Raw genomic sequence first — 22,464 nt, 5'->3', positions numbered from 1 at the left:
TATATATGAAGCGTCAAATCATATTTTTATTAAAATACCCAGTATTTTGGCACTTTTACATCATTTGAACAACACCAATCTTGCTGCATAAACATTTCTCTTTAATCACCTCCAAGTTACAGATCATGATCACTGTAATATCCCATCATTTCCCTGCTTTTTCGCTTTATCTATTGCAGCCACTTTTGCTAAACAACTCAACTTTAAATTACATAGATAGATAGATAGGATAGATAGATAAAAATCTATAGTTAGCCTTAAGAAATAAAACTCAGAATCTTTAGTCATGATTAATTCATTAATTATTTTAAAAACTAAAAACAAGAGAATACGACTTCAGATATTGCCAACAGCCATCACCTTCAATCACAGCACAGGTTATTTATGTAATCATCTTGAATCCAACCTGACATAATTTACAGTAGAGTTCAAGGTCATGCATTATCTGTAAGGGAAATTCAGTTGGCCATGGTCATTACAACTAAATAACAAAGTACTATAAAATTAAATTGAGAATACTCATTTATGTTCCATATATGTACATGCAATGCATTTCAGTCCTTGTTGCACTACTCCATGCCATTAAAACAAGTAACCTCCTGTATTGTAATGTTTACTTCATGTACTTGTTAAATTCAAAACAAAGTTTACCTTGTGTATTTTACTGTTTTTATTTTGCTAGGACTGTATTACTTATCACACTACTAAAATGCAATTTGTAGGGCACAACATAAGAACCACCATTAAGGACTCTTCAATACTAGAATTGCATATAGCTGCTCCACAGATATTACAGCATCCCAAACAACATTTATTTCAAGTTTAACTTTATGTTTAGACCTTCTACCGACAAAATAAGGTTCAACTAAAAAGACAGAACACCATAAAAAATAGATGCACAGAATATTTGTAAAATGCAGCAAATAACACTGAGGACTTTCTGTTTTTGTAAGGCAAATAATCATTATTGTAATTTCTTAATCATAATCTAAAAGGAATGTACTAAGTGGTCTGTGTATGATCATATAGTTTTACAATATATTCCACCTAGGCCTTATGTGATCCAACAATACAGAGTTCGTAAAATCTAAAATGTCTTTTCTTTATCGCCTTTTTCTGTTCTACTATAAAATCACTAGTAACAAACCTACAAGGCAAACTAACTATCCACATGATTTGCAAAAGAATATAAAATGACTAGCTATGTGCGCCCAACTACGTTGCACGTGTTAAAGTTGCCTGTGAAGGGCTCTCTGTTTAAACGCGGCTGCCAGTCGTGAACTGGGCCCTTCGGCGCACAGCATTACGATTTTTTATAAGGGAAACAAAATTACAAAAGAAAACCCTTGGATATTGATTCAATAGGAACGGCCTACTCGGAATCACTGTTCGAATCGTAATTATGTGGTGGTGTAGGAGCATTTCTGCTTCTGTCCGTTTACAGTCCGTCTCGTTTTCACGACTCTATCGTTTCCTTTCACGATCTCTTCTCAACCTTTCTCCAATCTCGCAGGTTGCTTTGTGGCAATCCAAAGAGTAAGGCAATATACACGGAGCAGTGGTTATAAAAGGGGGACACATAGGTATCCAGGCTCTTTAAAGCATAAATAGGGATCACTTCATTGACATGTGAGCAAGGCACGGTACAACTGTGAGACCCACAGCACTCGCCGGCTACAACGTAACAATAATAATTTCCGGAATGTGCTGTTACGTTGTCATTCATTTTACCCACTGTCTTTCTTTCATTCATATGCTACGTAGGCACGTACCTTTTATCTTCAGCAATCTCATTCTCTAACCAGGCCTCAGGAGCTAAACAGTGTAACACTGTCCACCACCCCTTTCGTTATTCTGGCACATTGTTGACATCCGTGAGTAACAACAATGTACTAAACTGGAAGGTGGTCTACACATGCGTGGAATTCGCGGACAAACAAAGATCAAGATCTAAATGAAGATCTCTTTAGTTAATTTAAAGCACAACAATTTGTTTAGTTTGAATGTCTGTGTTTTGAGGTGTGACTGGAGTACTACAGTCTTCAGTAGTATAAGCATGGAGGAGATTCTTAATGCAATGCCTAAGTTTTAGCTGTCTCTCTACTGCCATCTAGTGCTGCTTCTTCTAATTAATTCACGGACAAACAAAGATCAAGATCCAAATGAAGATTATATATAGAGATGTTCATTCTTAACAACTTATAACTAATGACAGAATAAGAAGATACATCCATAATGTCTTGATTTGAATTCTTTAATGACATCATGACATATTTTGAAAGACTTATAGCTCAGCATATTAAAACCAATCTCCCTCCCACCTTTGGCCCTCGCCAGTATGCTCATTGATCAAATAGATGCACGGAAGATGTCATCAGTACAACCCTTCATACAGTGATGAGCCCTTACTTCTGTAAGGGTGCTATTTGTTGATTATAGCTGTGTTTAATACAATCGTCCCTTACATATTAATTGATAAGCTGTATAACCTGAACTCCCACCACCAGCCCCCCTTCAGTGCTTAGATAAAGGATTTAATCACTTGCTACCCACAACCTTTTAGAATTGGCCCCCACAGCTCCTCTACCCTCACACTTAGCACCGGCTCCCCTCAGGGCTATGTACTGAGCCCACTTCTCTATACCCTGTACATCTAATTACTCCAGTAACACTATCATCAAGTTTGCTGATGACTCCACAGTGGTAGGTTTCATAATCAGTGTCAATAAGTCAACATACAGAAAAAAGGTAAAGAAGCTTTCGGTGTGGTGCTCCAGGAACAATCTCTCATTCAGCACCCACAAAACTAAAGAGATGGCCATTGACTTCAAGATGCACAGAGCAGAGCCAGCCCTCTATACATCAATGGGGAACTGGTGGAGAGAGTCACCTCCTTTAGGTCCATGGGGACTCATATTTCTGAGGACCTGTCCAGGACAGCAAACATTCTGGCGGTGGTCAAAAAGTATGTGATGTAAAGTCTGATTAGCAGATAGTCTGCTTGAGTAAGAACTAGATTAATAAATTTGTGAGTGCTTCCAATCAGCATTTCTGCACACCACCATGTAACACCTAAAGTATTTTTCAGGTATCTGTATTTCAATTCCTGACATCTTAAGATATATAAATAGATAGATACTTTACTCCATTTAAAATATATTACAAGATGTTTCCAATTCCATTTCAGGATGTCCTACATACACATTAAGATATCTTTAAAACAGCAAGAAGTTTACTTTACTTCACTATTAGCATGTACATCTATCTTACTCAACTGGAAGAATCCTAGCCCACCTCTTTTAAGTCACTGGACTGATGTTATATATACTATATGAAATTGGAAAATATTAAATTCTCACTTAGAAGATCTGTTCTAACATTTTAGAACAAGCATTTATATTGGGAAGGACTTCTTTCCCTCTTTATTACTCTCAAAGTTTTACTCTGGCTGTTGGCCTTCCTCTCTTTCTCATGGGTGGGGGTTGAATTGAATTTAGTTTTGATAAGTTTGACCTGTTTGTATGGATGGAACATAATTTTAACTGGCTTAGAATGGTGCAGTTGTGTTTTAAGTGTCCCTGCTGACTAAGGAAGCATCTGCCAACTATGCTGGACTGATTATTACAGCCAAAAATGTGATCTGAGCTGTGAGGCAGCAGTGCTAACCACTGCGTCACCATACCTTAAACAACAAAAGACACAAACGGGAGTGGCTACAAACTTTAGAAAAGCCTTTATAAACAGTAATAAATCTTCTGTTCTTATTACTACTTTATAGGACTGCATAGGATTTCTTTCTCTGGGAAGGCACCTTTAGGTCTTGTTTTGAGATAGTAGGTGACCACCTGGCTAATTATGCTTTCAAATTAGCCAATCAGTGCTGCATGGTCAGACCACAATGATCAGCATGTCAAGTCTAGTGGCAGTACTCATAATATTCTGATTATGGACAGCTAATGTACTTCTCAAATGAAAATACAGCAAGTTATTTTTTTAAACAGATGTAGAGTGAAAGGCTGGAGTACTGATCAGATGAAGACAGCATGTATGCCTTATGCAGTTCCACAAGGATCTGACAGTGAGTGTGCATAGGTGTGCACATGGCTGCTACAGCTTTTTGATGTCATACTTGCCTTATGGGGCACTGAGGGGGAAAAAAAGTTTGCCTAAGCCAAATTTCCATAAAGCTGTTCAACGAATATAGCATATTCACTGTTAAAATCTCTTTGGCGAATCTCACCGACCAATACTAATAAAGACATGTCACATTCATTTGGAGTTATCTTAATAAGCTTCTCATCCATATTTAAATATCTGAAACACACTTCAAGAGATCTAAAAACAACTACCTGAGCATTTAAGAAAACCTTTAAATGCATCTCAAAATACCATTAAATAGATGGGAAGTCCCACAAATTGAATGGAAAATTTTGCAGGACGTGCAGAATGACGAAAATATTAAATACACTGGAAAGTCAAGTGGCACACTCTAGCTTTTTTAACCTAATAAGACAAGTGTAAGTAAACGTTTTGCTTAAAATGCTCCATTTATGGTAGCTAAATTTTATGTACAAAGGCCAATCAATCTAACCAAAATATCTTTGAAAATGCGAAAAGGTAAACCCACATTGACACAAGGAAGCATGCAAACTAAACACAATGACGGAGCAGGGGATTCGACCCTAGGATGCTAGATCCTTTGAAATGGGAACTACACCCACAACGTCACCCTTTATATACTTTAAGGTTCCAAGAAAATAGGACATTGTCTGGCTTTTTCCCTACCTTGTTTTTCATATTTCTTCCAATGAATATTTAATACATTTTGAATACCGTTTCAAGAGCCGAACAACAGAATGACGCACAATGTGCTCTATAACTTCAGCTTTCAGTCTAAAAATAACATATTAAAGATCTGTTAATTTCTCTGCCAGGTCTGCAAGTATAATGTTAAATAACGTATAAATACTTGATACCACTGGTCTTGGAAATTGACATATTTACAGTAAACATCAACCACTGACACACTTCAAATCGCTCCGCAAACTGTACATAGCGCTGTTTTCAGAAATTGTACATTTGTGATTCAACACGAGCAATAATTAACGCTATGCTATTTGTATAACGGGCACAAAACAACTTTAATGTATTAGGGCTAATTTCAAGGTTTCATACATCTTCATTACCAACAAAGGGCCTATTCACAAACATACTTAAACTTCCAATATCAGACAGATAGGTCCATATCTGAAACAAGAACGTTTACACACTTAAATGCAATCTCTGTTATTTTGTGATCAAATAATATATTATGTACAAGGTAACTGAAAAATACTACAGTCCTCAAAAAGCAACAACTGAAAACTCACTGGAGCAAACATTTCATACAAAATATGCGTCTTGTGCATTTTGAATATCTCACCTGCTACCACACACAAATGCGATGCTTAAAAGTAAGGATTAATTAATTTAAAGAAAAACTGCAAACAAGGGATCCTATCCAATGTGCAGAAGAATCACTAGAAGCCACACGCGTTTATAAATAAAAAATAAAAAAAAAAAAACTCCTTCCGTCTATGTCACCGGACATCAAAGACTTGAAAGGAGACTACGAGAAGGCGGGGATAATGCCCCTATTGCAAGGATGTTATTGGACTAAGCGGCAAATCGCCGTGCCGATTGGATGAGCTTAAATTAACAACCAATCCGAGTGAGCGGGAGTTTCCATTGAGGCGAATGTAGAGTGGTTGTTGCTGAAATTAATGGCCGTGGTAACTTTTAAGACGATTTTTTTTTGCTGTGCTTTTTTGAGTTATAGAAGTCCGTGATGCTTGTTTAAAGCTTCTCGTCTTTTGTCGTCAAATAGTCATACAATGTGACACTACAGAGATTCATTATATATTATCTTTATCGCTGAGCATAATTTACTTCAACTTGAGGCAGTGTAGTCATCGATAAAATGCAGGGAATATTTATGTAAAAAAGACTAAGAAAGAAACGTTAAGGACTGGGTGATATTAATAAGTTATTTGTCTACAGTTAGGTCTTTTGGCAGTACCCTTTTCTAGGTGTTTCATTATAAAGGAAAATATCAATCAAAACAGGGATGACACATTTGCACCCAGACAAAAAGTAAGATATACCATATTCCCTCCAACACACAATGAAAAGTCAATCAAACTAACTCAGGTTCCATCTGTAGTTCATATTGGATTTTACTGTAGTAGTGATTTGCTCTTAAAACAGTGCTGTAGCAGAACTGTAAAGTCCCTAAAATGGTAAGGCTATAAACACAATCTGATTTAAAAAATACTTGTATGTCTATCTATACATCGATCAGCCACAATATTAAAACCACTAACGTGTAAAGTGAATAACATTGATTATCTAATTACAATGGCACAACTCAAGGGGAGAGCTATATTAGGCACAGAGCCGTCTTAACCTATTGGCACAGTGGGCACTGGCCAGGGGCCCCAACAGCATAAGGGCTGACAATGTTTCTAAAACCTATGTATGTTTCTGTTTTGCAATCAAAACAGGGGACAATTATACTGTTAAGAAGGCCCTGATAGGCAGCAAGTTAGCATTCACTTCCTGAAGGTGATGTGTTGAAAGCAGAAAAAAACTGGGTAAGTGTACAGATTTGAGCAACTTTGATAAGGGCCAAATTGTGATGACTAGACAACTGGGTCAGAGCATCTCCAAAACAGTAGGCCTTGTGGGATGTTCTAAGTATGTGGTAGTTAGTACCTATCAAAGGTGGTTCAAGGAAGGAAAACTGGTGAACTGGCGACAGGGCCATGGGCACCCAAGGCTCGTTGAGACATGTCGTTAGCAAAAGCTAGCCTGTCTGTACTGATCTCACAAAAGAGCTACTGTAGCAGATATTGCTGAAAAAGCAATGCTGGCCATGAGAGAAAGGTGTTAGAACACTTTGCATAACAACTTGCTGCCCCACAGAGGTCAGAGTACCAATAATGAACCATGTCCACCACCAAAAGCACATACAATGGGCATGTGAGTGTCAGAATTGGACCATGAAGTAATGGAACTATGTGGCCTGGTCTGGTGGATCATATTTTATTTTAAATCATATGGATGATCGGGTGTGTGATTCATTTACCTGGTTGCACTATGGGAAGAAGGAAAGCAGATGGAGGCAGTGTCATGTTCTGGACAATAATGGGTCCTGGCATTCAATGTGTTATGACACATACCACCTACCTAAAGATTGTTGCAGACCACATACATCCCTTCAAGGCAGCAGTATTCTCTGATGGCAATTGCCTCTTTCAGCAGAATAATATAAACAAATGATGTATAAAGCTGCAATTCTGAGAAATTAGGCAAAAATCCACAGCTCTCCCTGTTTACTGCTTTAGAAGATGAAAGTAAGAAAACGTGTATAGCAATGTCTGACACATTTGGGCAGTTTTATCATTTTGAGTATGCAGAAGATGATGGGATGATCTTCCTTTGTAGCAGGATTAAGATGTCTAATCTAAGGTTTCTTGTAATCATAATTTAATAAGACACCCAGTCTTTACCATTCATCAAGCTGAATCTGAAGGTTTTTGGCCCCTGCTTACTAGATTGTGCACTGAAAGTTAAAACACACAACACCAGTAGTGAAAGAGAGAAACTGCCTTCAAAACTGAAGCAGCAATTCTTTACGGTGAAATGTGCAACATGGTACACAGCAGTGGTGTCTTTGGTATGATAATTTTGGTGGACTCAAGAGGACATGAGAGAGAGAGAGAGAGAGAGAGAGACTGTCAGAATGGTAAGAACCATCATCAGAACCTGTCCAGGGAGAGAGAGAGAGAGAGAAGGTGGGTGTGTGTGCATGCATGCCTGTGTGCATGTGTGTGTGTGAGAGAAAGACAGATGGATCAAGAGTAGAATTTTTGAGACCTGCTTCTCTACTTTAATCCCTTAGCCTGGGTCCATGGCTGCCGGTAAGCTTTAGAAAGGATCCTGGTTTGCATTGGCTCACAGGTTTTGGGGCTGATGGTGTTGCCTCTGAGCACCAGTGAGTAGTGCGAGTTGTATCCATCAGCATGAAGGTGCAGACAGGGGATTCAACAGAAAAAAAATCATTGATGCCGAATTGATGGAAGATCAGAGTGGTGGCAGTGACATTGGAGGTTGGCCAAGGAAAGAGATAGTCTCCAGTAAACCTCACATGAGGGAGTGAGGGAAAGACATTAGGTTACCAGCAGCATTGAAGAATAAAATGCTTAAAAAAATCACACAAAATGAAGGTCTATCAGTGTCAACATTGTCATTGTAAAGGTGCTCTACACACTGTGTTGCAGTACCTCTATAAAAGGACAGTGTTAAATACAGTGCATCCGGAAAGTATTCACAGCGCATCACTTTTTCCAAATTTTGTTATGTTACAGCCTTATTCCAAAATGGATTAAATTCATTTTTTTCTGCAGAATTCTACACACAACACCCCATAATGACAATGTGAAAAAAATGAATTTCCGGATGCACTGTATATATCTCAGCATCAAATACTCAACATCAGATGTGGAAACACAAATGAATAGTATTCATTTTCAATTTTTCTTAATTACCAAAGTATAGTGATAATATGTAATTGATGTGATTCATGATAACATTGATGACTACTCCAAAACAGCGATATGTTCAAGTTCATACACTCTTTAAAATGTGTTACACAATTCAACCAATAGGTCACTTAAAGGGGTTCAAGCCTTCAAGTATAAAGGTGTAAGTGATAAATGCATTGTGCACATGAGCACATATGAGTATGGTTATACAGAGAACTCTGTAAAGTCGAAGTGTCTGCCAAGCAACCTGAAAACAGGCAAGCAGCACCAGGCACAAAGAAAATTTCACATATTCCAAAAACAAATATTTTTGTGACATTGCATATATCATGGAAAATTGGAAACATTTGGCTATGATGACTAAAATGAGCTTGTTATAAACATTTTAACAAAATGTGAAATTTCTTGAGGTGAGTTTACTATTTATTTAATTTTTTTCAGAACAGTGTCAAATGCTGGGAGATTGGGCGGGCAGTGCTCCACTTCCTTTTAATACAGAGATGACATTACAACTCAACTATATTGATAGAATTAACACATTGGTCAGCGTTGGCTGACGCTTGTCTGAGGATCATTGTGTGCAAGAGAGGAAACTTTCCTGAATATGTCTCAAGGCAAACTCATGCATTTAATTACACCCCGTACACACTTGAGGAATTTAGTGTCCCCAGTCATCTTCGCAGCCTGTGTTTATACAGTATTAGGAAGCTAAAGCTGCTGAGGGAAGTGGCAGCAATGAAATAAGGAGATAATGGAAATTGTTCTGCCCAGCTCCCCACTCCTGATGTCATGCTTCCCCCACAGCCTCTGTATCTGATTAGTGTGTATATATATATCGCTCCTGCAAGCAAACTGTGATTCTTGGTGAGATGAGAAAAGCTGCAAAATCAACTGGAATTTTCAAGTAGATTATAAAAAAAAACTATCTAAATCCGTTAAGTAGTTCTCTCATGAAAAGCAGACAGACATACAGACAGATGTTAGATTATATATATATATATATATATATATAAATATATATATATATATACATACTATATAGATAGATAGATAGATAGATAGATAGATAGATAGATAGATAGATAGATAGATATCAGAAATCCAGTGGATCACAAGTTTACGTACACTGTGTTTATATTTAGTAACATTGCCCTTACATTGTCTAACTTGAGTTTTGGGTCACATTCCACAAGATTCTTACACTAAGTTAATGGAATTTTAGCCCATTCCTCTAGAAGAACTGGTATAACTGGAACAGGCTTGTAGGCCTTCAATCGGATTGCAGCCAAGGCTTTGTGATTGACACTTAATTCTGTTGACCTTAAGCTATTTTGCCACAACTTTGGAGGTATACTTGGGGGTCAATGTCCATTTTTGTGGCTCAACTTCAACTTCCTTGCTGAGTTCTTGACATGTTTCTGCAGTATATATAATTTTTCTATCATGATCCCATATATTTAGTGACTTACATCAGTCCCTCTTGTAGCAAAGCAACCCCACAACATGATGCTCCTATCCCCATGCTTGACAGTTGGGATGGTGTTCTTTGGTTTGCAAGCCTCATTCATTTTCCTCCAAGCATAACAATAGTCATTATGGCCAAACAGTTATTTTGGATTCATCAGACCAGAGAACATTTCTTCAGAAGATAAGATCTTTGTCCCCATGTACCATTGCAAACTGCAGTCGGGCTTTTTTTATGATGGCTTTGGAGCGGTGGCTTCTTCCTTGCTGAGGAGCATTTCAGGTTATATTGCTATAGGATTTGTTTACTGTGATATAGATACTTGTCTACCTGTTTCCTCCAGCATCTTCACGAGGTCCTTTGCTGTTGTTCTGGGATTGATGTGCACTTTACGTATCAAAGTATATTCTTCTCTGGGAGACAGAATGTATCTCCATCCTGAGCGGTATGAAGGCTGTGTGCTCCCATGGTGTTTATACTTGCATATTATTGTTGAGAAAGAAAAAATTGTTATTAAGCTATAATATTATATGTATTAATGTACCAATATTTAATAAGCTATTGTTTAAACTGCCTCTGCTAAATACATGTAAGCTAAAAAGTAACTTGCAACATTTTTAAGAAAACTGCTAAACTTTTAGTCTGTTCTAAAAAGAAGACTGTTGATCTGTTAGGAAACGTCTGCGTGTTTTTTCTAATCAGCAGCAAACAGGTACTTTCATTTCTTTTACTTATTTTGAACCAAATGATGTAACCCTTGTGCATAATACTGAACCCACCCCCCACATTGTTTGTACAGACGAATTGGGGGTTTGAAAGTTGTTACCAAGGATGAGCCAGATTTGTTGGATTTTTTTTTTCTGAGGTTTTGGCTGATTGTTTTTGTATGTCAAGCAAAGATACTGTGAGTTTAACAGTAGGCCTTAACATACATCTACATGTTGACTCCATTTAGGCTAATTGGCTATCAGAAGCTAATTGTTTAATTGCCTAAAGGCTTGACATCATTTTCTGGAATTTTCCAAGCTGTTTAAAGGCACAGTTAACAAAGTGTATGTAAACTTGTGACCCATTAGAATTGTGATATAGTCAATAAAAAGTTAAATACTCAGTCTGTGAAAAATGTTGGAAAAAATTACTTCTGCCCTCCACAAGGTAGATATCTTAAATTATATGGCAAATTTAGAGTTTAACAGTATAAAATCAGTGGAGGGGTTATAAAGTTGGTTTTAAAGAATTCACCCTAAGTGTATGCAAACTTCTGACTGTACATTTTCAAAATGATTTACTTCATCATTAGGAATCTGGAGGAAACTGGGTGTGGATGTGAACAGGTCATATTTTAGGGAATAATTGTGTAAGTCACCAGTAAACCATTTTCTTGTCCTTAAAAAGAATTTCATTTATTATTACTAGACAGATCAAGCTTGAAACTCCAGCTCAGCTCTTGTCTCTTTGTTCACCACCAAACTCATCATTAAATCTTCTGAGCTCTGCTCTGGACACTTGGTAATATCTACAGCTCTATAACAATCATTTTGTAACATTATTTTATACATAGTTGATCTCTGTGTCTCTTCTGGAGATTTGAAGATGAATGGTCCTCAGTAAACATCAAATATTACAGCGTGGTAATAAATGCAGGCATTCCTCATTTTTTTTTAGTCTTTTGCCTAACTTTAAACAAGCAGCCAGTTCCTGCAGACATGGGGGAGCTTTTAGGTGAAAGGGCGTTCAGGCTTATCTCTTAAGATAATCAGACTGTCATTTCTATATACTTGATTGGAGTTTATAAGATTACATCTTACTCATGGGATAGTGTTTTATTAGCTATACACAGGACACATACTTATTGTCACTTAATTCCCAAACTATCTATGGTTGAGAAAAAAAAATAGGAGAATATTTTAATAAAACTTAGTCTCGTATTATCTGAAAGCAGATTATTCCCGTTTTGGTTCAGAATTTCTGGGTTATTTTTTATACTGTATATTGAAAATGTAAAACCTTTGGCTTGGCTTCTTATAAAATTCAGCAAAATACTTTAACAAGATTATCACAATCCTACCAGTGTTTAAAAATAGTGGCACATCTGTTAATATGTTACTGTGACAGTTATACTGAGTATTCATTGTCTTCAGAGGCATAAAGCTGGATGATAAGCTATTGTGGTTTAGTTTCTATGGCTTTGCTTTACTTGGCTCAGTCAATATTACCGTACATACCTTGATATGTGAGTGGAGTGTATTACATCATGTACTGTGACCACTTGTTACATTTAATATTTAAGGACTGTGGTTACATCTTGGGGGGAAGAATAACTAAATGCTTCTAAATAAGATTTTTATCCCAGGAGGAACGGTAAAGTTATCCACTGCCAAACAGGCAGGATTTGTCTGTTTCTTCCATGGTCCCATTTGAAGGGTACACAGCAACTCACTTGTTTCTGTCTTTGTCCTCAGCCAAGAAGAAGCTGACCACTGTTAAGACCCATGATTGTCCTCGCCTCCAGTCCCACTCCATCTGGTTTGTTCCATATGAACCAATGCCTGCTAAAGACATCATTCTTATTTATTAGATCAGACGTTACATTGTCACCAACCCGGTGCTGACTACTATCACTACTACTTCACTATTTTAATGGGGTCACCCATGAAACCCCAACCCTTCCAACAAAGATTTGCTGCTTTCATATTACACCACAGTCAAGGCACTATTGGTGGTTTTAAGCAGAACAAGTGTTTAAAAGGAAAGTCACTTCCTTTCATACAAGCACACTGTACAGACAAATTCACAAAATGTTTCAATATTTCATTGATTACATGAAGTTGTGCATCTTCTTGCATTATCAGATTTAATTGCCAAAAAAGATGGACAGCATTGAGTTTGCACTTTCTTTACATACCAGCATTATTTTCTTAATCAGATACTTTGCTTTTCTCCCACATGTCAAATAAATTCATGATACTTTCATTAGTGCCTGCTTAACTAGAGGTGGGCGTGAGCACTAGTGTGCTATGTGATGGACTGACACCTCATTCCAGGTTAAATCCTTCCTTGCACCCAGTGCTGCTGGGATCAGTTCCAGTTCCCATAGGTTCACATAATGGATGAATAGTACAAAACATATTTCTTTGCTACAATTAAAGTTGGATATCAATCTTTTCAACTTTATCCAAACAGAGGTTCCATCATAAGATACTGGAATAATCACAGGACAGCATAGTATAGAATGTCTAGGAATCTTTTGACATTTCCTAAATCCACTGATTCTAGTTCACTATCACGAGGAGCTAGAATCCATCCTGAAATCATCATGTGCAAGGGATGAATGAACACTTTGTGTAGCACTAGTCCTAGCCCACGCCACTAAATCAAACAACCTACTCACTTATACCAGACCTGTGATGATAATGATGACATACTTTATTAATCCCCAAGGGGAAAAGATCTTTTCGCATGACCTTTGGATGGTAGACTAAGAAAAATCCACTCAAACTTGTGGAGAACATGCAAAATTAACATAGTGGTTGGTGTGGGATTCAAAACCAGTCTACTGGAGGTGAAAGCTGACAGCACTAGACAGATGGAAGGTTATTGATGATAATCTAAAGAAAATGTGCTTGTTTTAGCAGCATAAAAGTACATAGTGCAAAACAAAAAAGAAACCAGTGCAAACTGGTAATTATATGTAAACCAGAACTACACACACATATAATAAATTAATAATCTCTCTATTATATAAAAAAATCTTGGGACTAGACAAGACATTTTCAGAGAGATAATTTCACATCCTGTGAGACGAGACTTTGTGCCAAGAGATGAATTGGAAACCTAACAGGTCCAAGCAGGGCCGGAAATAAAAGACAAACGGTAGAAGAAGAAAAGGCAAATAGTAGAAGACAATGTAGAACATCGTAAAGAGGTTCAAAAATGTTGGCACTATACATATGCAGAGCAGGTTAGAGATTATGAAAGTACTAAAATTCGAAAGTCTCAAAAAACTTATAGTAAAGATTGCATTAGCGCTAACAAACAGAAATTATTACTCTGTGAAATAACAGAACAGCGAAAAGAGATCGAATATATGGACATAGGTGATATGACAGAAGTATGTAGATATTGTTTGACATTAAAAGTTTAAGTTGGAGACTTTTATATTGTCGAATTCGTGTTGCCATCAGGGAAAAGTAGTGTTTCTTCCCAATGAAGAGGCATATCTGCAAGAAATAAAAGATTTGTTATTTGGTGAAAGTGAAATCCACAGACACTACAGGCAAAATATTTACATCTACAATAATCTGTTCAAGTTTGCATCATTCAATGCTCAAAATGTAGATTTACACAATTCAGGACCATACACCATGAGAATGTGTGGTCCCGCAACAATTAAAGCTGCTACAAGTTTAATTTCAAAGAAACCACAATTTGGTCAGGTTTATATTTATGATCATGGAGAAGTGATGCAACATAGAATCGAAATAGTTAAATGATCTGATGTATTCAAAATTCTACAGCCAATAATGGATTCAAATCCATACATCCAAAATGATCTCACTTTACACTAAATTAACATGAAAAACACGGACAAAGAAGTTTTCTTGGATTACTATATGAATCCGAAAGATCACACTCACATATATAATAAACCAACATGTGACGAGTTGTCAGCGATAATAGTTTCGAAAGACAGAGATATCGAAGACTGAGTTGATATTATGTTTATCCAAAAGCACAGCATGATGAGTCACAAGCGGCAGATCTGGGAAATGACTAGCGCATAGGGCACACACCAGGGTTAGCCAGCGAAGCGAGCAGGAGGCAGAGGCCCCTAGTATTATTATATAAAGAAATATGGTCCCTACGCCAGTGTGTCTCTTATAAGTAGCTAGGATAGGAGTAATCATTAGACAGTTTAATGGCTGTAGGCAAAAACAGTCTGAGTTGTGCTCCTTAACTCACTATGATGGAGTGATCAGCACAGTTACTATACAGCCTCCCCAAAACAGCTAGCTATTACATAAATTTAACAATAAGTTAAAACAAAATAAAAATTAATTAATTTGAAACTTAAACTAATTAGATCTATAGATGTATACATATGTTCTCAAATACATAGGCCTTGCAAAAAAAAAAAACCAAGAATTAATGTATACTCTAACATGATTTTTTATTTTGCAGTTTTTTTGTTCAGTCCAGCCTGACATGATACAGTAGATATATTGCATTCCATTGCTGAGGAAGGACAACACAGGAGATTCTCTCTGGTATGTATCATCTTTCAAACCGCCATCCTCACTTTGTTTCAAATAAATGCACCTGGACCCTTGAAATGTCTGCCTGTTTGAATTGACAGCTCAGCCTTTAAACAATAAATCACACAAGTGAAGGCTTGCCCAAGTACTTCCACTATGCCAAGGATATAATAAAGACTCTCTAGCATCCATGCAACTATGAAATAGGTGATCGTCAAGCATGAAATCTATGGGAGGTTAAGGAATGTTTATAAATTAATGTCTGTCTTTGGTATGGAACACAGTCAATGAAATTAAAAGTGGCATCACCTGAGTTTCTGTTCGTTAAATGACTTATTTGTCATTAATCAGAAAGAGCTCTGCTTAAAAAGTAAAAAGATTTTTTTTTTATATTCAGGTATTTTTTTTTTATTTTACTCATGTTTCAAAAGGGTTGCCTTAAGCAGAACTGCTCCAAAGGAGGTGAATGAGAAAGCCACATCAGGGCCTGTGGCATGTAGCTCCACAACCTAAAAACACTTGCAATTATTAATAGAAATACCCTCCTGGTTAAAATGTTAAAATGCCTGCCCAAGGATATCTTTATTTAATAAAAGGACATATACATGTCCCACACCTTTACATCTATCATATACTCGTACTGTAGCTGCAGCCCTGGTAGAACATAACAAAAACATAACAAACTTGACGAACAAGAGGAGACCATTCAGCCCATCATTTGTTTAGCTAATGGCTGAGCTATGCCAATAAATCATCTAGATTCTTCTTAAAGGTTTCTTCTTCAACTACACATCTCAGTGCGTTTGTTCCACATTCCCATCCAGTTTTTAATGATGATGATGATTGTTTTTTTTCTATTGCAAATACATGTATAGTACACTGTTCAATGATGGTTGTTAATTTTTTGTAATGTTACAGAGGTTTCTTCTACTCTAAAATAATTACTGTGAAGTAAAATAAATACAAAACATAAATACAAAAACATTTTAGCCAGAAAATAGTTACAACTATGTTTTAGTTTATAGCAAATACCATAAATTTAAAAATTACTTTCAAGGGGGAGATGATTAGAACTGGGTAAATTTATAGAAGAAAAAGCTAGAATGAAAAAAACATCAGAGAAGACAAGAGCTCTAAATGACTTGAATTCAGAACTTGCATCACGGGAAAACTACGTTTTGTGATATCCCCACCTAGTGGTTGCTTCAAAAATATCAGTGTTCTTCCAAAATACTGTATAAGTGCATCATTGCACTAGATCAGGGGTATGCAATGTCGGTCCTGAAGAGCCACAGTGGTTGTTCCAACCCAGTTTCTCTAAATGTTAATTTGGCTTGCCATAGAAGTGACATTTTGATGCTTCATTTTAGTGGTCTTGTTTGTTAATGTTCCCCACCCTTAATTGCTTAATTCAATCTTAAACAGCTGCATTCACTGTTTTAATGGCTACTTATTAGCAATAAGATGTAAATAACAAAGCAGTCAGCAGTTCACCATCTAGCTTGTTTTAATTTACATCTCTGTGTGTTCATCATGCACTGTTGGATGGATTTAATAAAACAATTAATAGAAAATGTGACTGAAACTGATCTGTTTTAGGCTTCAAATCATTTTGATGATATCCTTGGAAAGGAAAAAATCGACGATATAAGAACCTTATATTGCAGACTAACAATCCATAAAATTAAATAAGGTCTGAGACTGGAAAGAATTGGTTTATAATTAAGCATTTGGGTTGGAATGAAAACCTCTAACCACTGTCACTCTCCAGGACCGACATTACCCACCCCTGGCTTACACGAATTGGTGACCCAATAGGTTCGCACCATGAAGAAGTGCTGCTCAATACTGAACACCACCATCCTGATGAAAAGTCAAGTGACTGAGTGAAGGGGTATGGGCGGTATGCACCCAGAAGTTGCAAACAGAGGTTAAACGTCACAATGGCTATCCGGCACCTACCTCATCGCTCTGACGCAGGGGCATCCTGGATTCTTTGAAGCTCCATATACTGAGAAGCACATTGCATGTTGTTTCGTTCAGATTGCTCCATTCTAGCAAGAGTTATTACAGAATTTTTGGGGCCTATTTTGAATGAATCTCCTTAAATTATGGAGTAGTGATAAATCAGGCCACCTCATAAGCTGTACATGGGTTTCACAATTTTGACTTTGTATTCATCATATGTGAACATTTGCAAGAAAAGATTCACAGGACTTTTGTAACAAGATAAACTCAACAATTAATGAATTAAACACTTGATACACCCAGAATTTTCATGGACTTTTCATGTAAGTTATTCTCTCCAGAAGGCACCAGACTAACCTCTCTCACTCTATTCAGGTACCCCCGCTAGCACAAAGTAGTTAGTTTTAGATTGACAAAATGAAATATTGCCTTTTGGTTGCAGATAATAAGTTTTGTAGGATATAAAATGAATATTCAGTGAATCATCAAAATGGAGCCAGTGCCAATGTGCATGACTTTTTTATACAGTTCATCAAAGGTTTAAACACACAAGCACAAGTTCATTACAGCCAGCCAATTTCCATCTTGAAAGATCTAAAATTATGATATTAAAGAGTGCCAGTATGAAAAATATGAACATTTTTTATCAGGCAACACTGTTTTGTTAATCTATTTTCATGTTTGTTGCCATGTTTATTGTTTACAGAGACGAGACACATGACGTGATCTGAACTTTGTTTTCAAAATTTTACAGCCTTTTTCTTGGCCTCTAAAAATAGTGGAGATATTGCTTTGGGTATTTTTGTGGTCTAGTAATTTAACTGTCAGATTGATTTTTGCTTTAAAATATTTCTGAAGACATTTTACCATGACGCCATCTTGTTTTTGTTATTGGTGCTGCCATTTGTTTGCCCTTTGTTATATACAGTATGGCTACTAGGCTGTTGCTGGGAAGACCAGAAATCTTTGATGCATGACATCATTACCACAATAGTTCAAATGTCAGCACTGCACACTTCCTGCCTATCGAAATTTGTGGATAAATCATGGCAAAGATAAAAAAGAAATCTATTATTATTGTTAAAGAAATCTCTGGTTACAAATTTTTCACTGTTCCCCAACTTATGTTTTGCATTTTGGCTTTGGCCACATGAAACATTTTGGTCATTGACTTTCTTGTCAAGTTCTTAATCAATCATTTTGTCTCATGTTCTGGCTTTTTTGTATGATATTTGTCCTCCATGTTATGATTTTGGCTTGCTTTTAGTATTACACTCAATCTTCACTTTAATGTGCTGTAGCCTTGCACATCCAGTACAGGCTCCTGCCTATTTAACATTAAAAAAAGGAAAAAGTAAAGGCAATGAGTTGTAGCCTAGTCAGAACTAAGAATTCCAGCTATTGTGAGGAACTCTGCTTTGTTTTCTTTCAACTTTCACTTCTGCTTTGTGTATTGGGATTTGATAAAAGTTACTTTGACCTTTCCCACTACTCTGACTTTCAGCCTGCCCTTAGATCACAATTTGGCTTCTCCCCTTTCTAATTATTCATCTCCCCTTTTTCCCCAATTCTGTTATGCGTAAAATATGTTCAGCCAGCCCAGAGACAGTATAGTCAGAGACACTATTGGTCATTCAGTTATACATTAACAATTCATAAAAGATTACATAAATATAGATAATAATTATTTCTAATGATTTACATCTCCTTTTAATTTACTATGATTTGACCCCTGGCACTTAATGTCCTGCAAAACAACTTTATATAAGTGGTGTTTTGGGCCTGTTAAGCCAGGGGTGTCGCACTCCGGGTCTGGAGAGCCACAGTGGCTGCAGGTTTTCATTCTGACCCTTCTCCTAATCAATGACCAGTTTTCACTGCTAATTAACTTCTTTTCCCTTCATTTTAATAGCCCTGATTTGAAGGATTCAGTCCCATGAATTTATTCCTTTCTTCAATCAAATGAAACGTGAAACAAGCTAACAGATGACCAGTAAACCAATTTCACTCCATCCAATCTCTTAATGAGAAGCTGATCTGATTCTTGCTGATAATTAAACCCATTATTTAAATCAATGGCTTGTTGCTGCTCTCTTTCTGCCACAGCAGACATTTCCAAAACTGTTGATTTGTTTTTTTTCTTTCTAAGAACACTGTCAAAATGTTTTGGTGACCTGAGCAATCCACCTTACCAAGGCCATCACCTTTCTTTATTTTAAGATAATGTTTGATGGGCACAGGCAAGATGGTCATGTGGCAGCTTGTTTTGTGTCTCATTACTGTTTGGCTGCTAATTAAGGAAAAAGAAACAACTAAGGTGCAGGAGTCCAGTTAATTAGCAGCAAAAACTGGTCACTAATTAAGAAGATGGTTAGAATGAAAACTTGCAGCCACTGTGGCCCTCCAGGACTGGAGTTTGTCACCCGTGGTTTAAGCGATGTCAGAATCAACTGGATGATCGTGAGTTAAAGGAAGGTTACTTCCAGCAAGATGGAGCAACGTGTCACACCTCGGCAAGGAGCATGGCAGAAATTGAGTCTTTCTTCGGCAACATGGTAATTTCAAAGGGGCTTTGGCCACCACGGTCACCAGATCTGACAACACCAGACTTCTTCCTTTGGGCTATGCTTAAAGGAAAAGTCTACCGGAATAAGCCTTGCACTGTGGAAGATTTGAAAGAAAACATCCAACGTGAAATTGCTGCTTTTCCCACTTGAGACGCTTGCCGATACATTCAGGAACATGGAGTGGCAGAAAATGGAAACCACATCCAGCATTGCATGTAATGCAATCGATCATACATACATCAAGGTATATAGAGTATTTTTTAGTTCAGATTGCTTCATCCTAATGGGAGTTACAACAGAGTATTCGGGGCCTCTTTTGAGTGAACCTCCCAGTAGAATTTATTGGATGCCTTTTCTTGAAGAACACTCTATGAAGTCTACAGGCCTGACAGAAGAGGCTGACATTTGTATTTAACCTGACAGCAGATGAGGTAATAATGCTTACTTATCTCAGTTTCCAAACTGTTAAAATCTAGTAGGAAAGTGAATAAAGCCTTGCCTCAAGTTGATGGACATGGCCATAATGTTGAAATTATGATCAACGGACAGCATAAACTAGATTTATGAGATCTACTCAAATCCTACTAATTGATTCATGTAGTAGATAACCTTAAATGTATTCCAAAAGGTTATCATATTTGGTACGTCAAATTTTCAATTAACTGACTCTTACTGGCATACCCTAATGACTGCTATTGACAACTTATCTAACTGCTCTTACTTTCAAATCCTTATATAAATCTACGTCAAAATCATTGTTATTCATTCATCATTATTATTTTCCCTGAGGCTTTTTTTTCCATTAATGTTTCATTTAGAGCTACCTTTTGTGTATTATATACTTGAGATGTAAAAAAATAGTTACTACATACCGTAGGTAAACTGTTTTTTTCTTGCAATATTTTCAATCCACACCACCCCCTCCACCACAGTCCATCAAGAGGTGCATGTCAGTTCAACTGACAATGTTAAACTTTCCCAGTTCCACATTTTTGAGCTACACTCTTAAAACTAATGGTGTCAGAGTAGTTCTTCAAGGTGATACCAAAAGGAAACCATTTTTGGGTCTCAAAAGACCCATCTACATAAAGGTTCCGTAAAGAACTTTTATTTCATTAGATCCATTAATAACCATGAACAGATGGTAACAGATTTGTGAAATACTAATAAGTCATGATTTTAAAAGGACTCTTGCTGCATAACACTATAAAAATAACAGACTAATTCCAATTTTTCTTAATCTTTCAATGTCTTGTAAGGTAGCCTATCATATATTAAAGATTTAGTTCCCCCCCCTCCCCACCCCCCCTTTTCCAAGTAATATTGGGAAGGAATGCCATTGAGGAAATCCTATTTTTAAGAGTGTGTTACACGTGTGGATCAGTGCGACACAAGCATTCGCTACCTGAGTATCTATAGTGGGATTGAACCGCGTTTAAAAGTGGATGCTTGCAGATATTAACAGAAAATAAGAAAACTGGATGGAATTGTAACTTACATGGCTTACTTTCCTTGTGTTAGTTCATGCTAAACCACGAGATATGAAAATAAATCAAAATAAGTGATGTAAAAAGCTGATCTATGCTTCTAAGGATTATATGCATCAAGTTTTCGCCACTAATTATTTTAAAACTTTCTTTAACCTATCCGGTAAACTTGATGCTGGCGGAGGTTTGTTGATCGTTTTGCGTTTGTGCTCGTTCTTACAAAACTGCGATCAAACCAGCAGACGGCGCACTTCGCATGCGCAGAGGCACACAGTCAGGCTAACTTCCTCACAGATTTGTATTGGGCAAAGGCAGGATGATCATAAAAAGTTTATCCGTTATCAGTCACTTCTCGGGGCTTTCTGTGCGCTGACTCTCCACAACTCCTAAAATATGAGATTCATTTCAGATTAGCGTTTACCATACATTTACTAAAACTTAATTTAAAAAGCACACACAAGCACCTCTAAAACTGTCGGTTATTATAATTTTTATTAATGTGATTGTTTATGAACTATTTCAATACACAACGAATTCTATTCATAATAAAGGCACAGGTATAGAAAGTATTATTAAGTTAAAAAGCATCACGTTTCTCAATTTTCCTTAAACTTTTTCCATTTAACTCTTCAATTTTTTTTTTTTTCTCACCATAAATTATTGATTTTCAGTGGAAACACACACTCTCATACATATATATATATATATATATATATATATATATATATATATATATATATATATATATATATATATATATATATATATATATATATTAGGTAGCTTTAGTGTATTCGAACCAAATCGCACTTTATGACGCATTCTTTTCACAAATCCGTTTATTCCTTTGGAGAGTCACAGGTTGAGGGCTCTTATCCCCTTAGCTTCTTCCAGCACAAGCTACAGGGTTAGCGCTATATCGTCGGGAAGATTGGCACACTGAACAGTTCATTTCTGAAACCGGATGTGGAAGGGTTCATCAGTGATTAAGTTAAATTAATTCTGGGACCAGGCGTTTTCATGATAGATTACTCTCAGGTTATCTTCCAATAAAATACATGTTTAACTGGAAATCATAAATCTTGGGCGATTCATATTCAGCCACCTTTAGCGGGACGCCTGTTAAGGATTTATTCA

The 22,464-nt window shown here is 36.8% G+C and overlaps 1 protein-coding gene across 1 annotated transcript in view; it reads right to left on the bottom strand.

The window, feature by feature from the left end:
- Positions 1 to 5,535, bottom strand: part of c7h5orf63 (chromosome 7 C5orf63 homolog) — a 108,255-nt gene extending 102,720 nt beyond the window's left edge. The window contains exon 1 of the transcript XR_005634350.1: positions 5,423 to 5,535. The gene's annotated coding sequence lies outside the window, so the exon portion shown is untranslated. The remainder of the gene's footprint in view (positions 1 to 5,422) is intronic.
- Positions 5,536 to 22,464: the final 16,929 nt, after the last annotated feature.

Source organism: Polypterus senegalus, chromosome 7 (genome assembly GCF_016835505.1).
Source record: "Polypterus senegalus isolate Bchr_013 chromosome 7, ASM1683550v1, whole genome shotgun sequence".
NCBI lineage: Eukaryota > Metazoa > Chordata > Cladistia > Polypteriformes > Polypteridae > Polypterus > Polypterus senegalus.
This window is presented reverse-complemented; position numbering and strand designations above follow the sequence as displayed.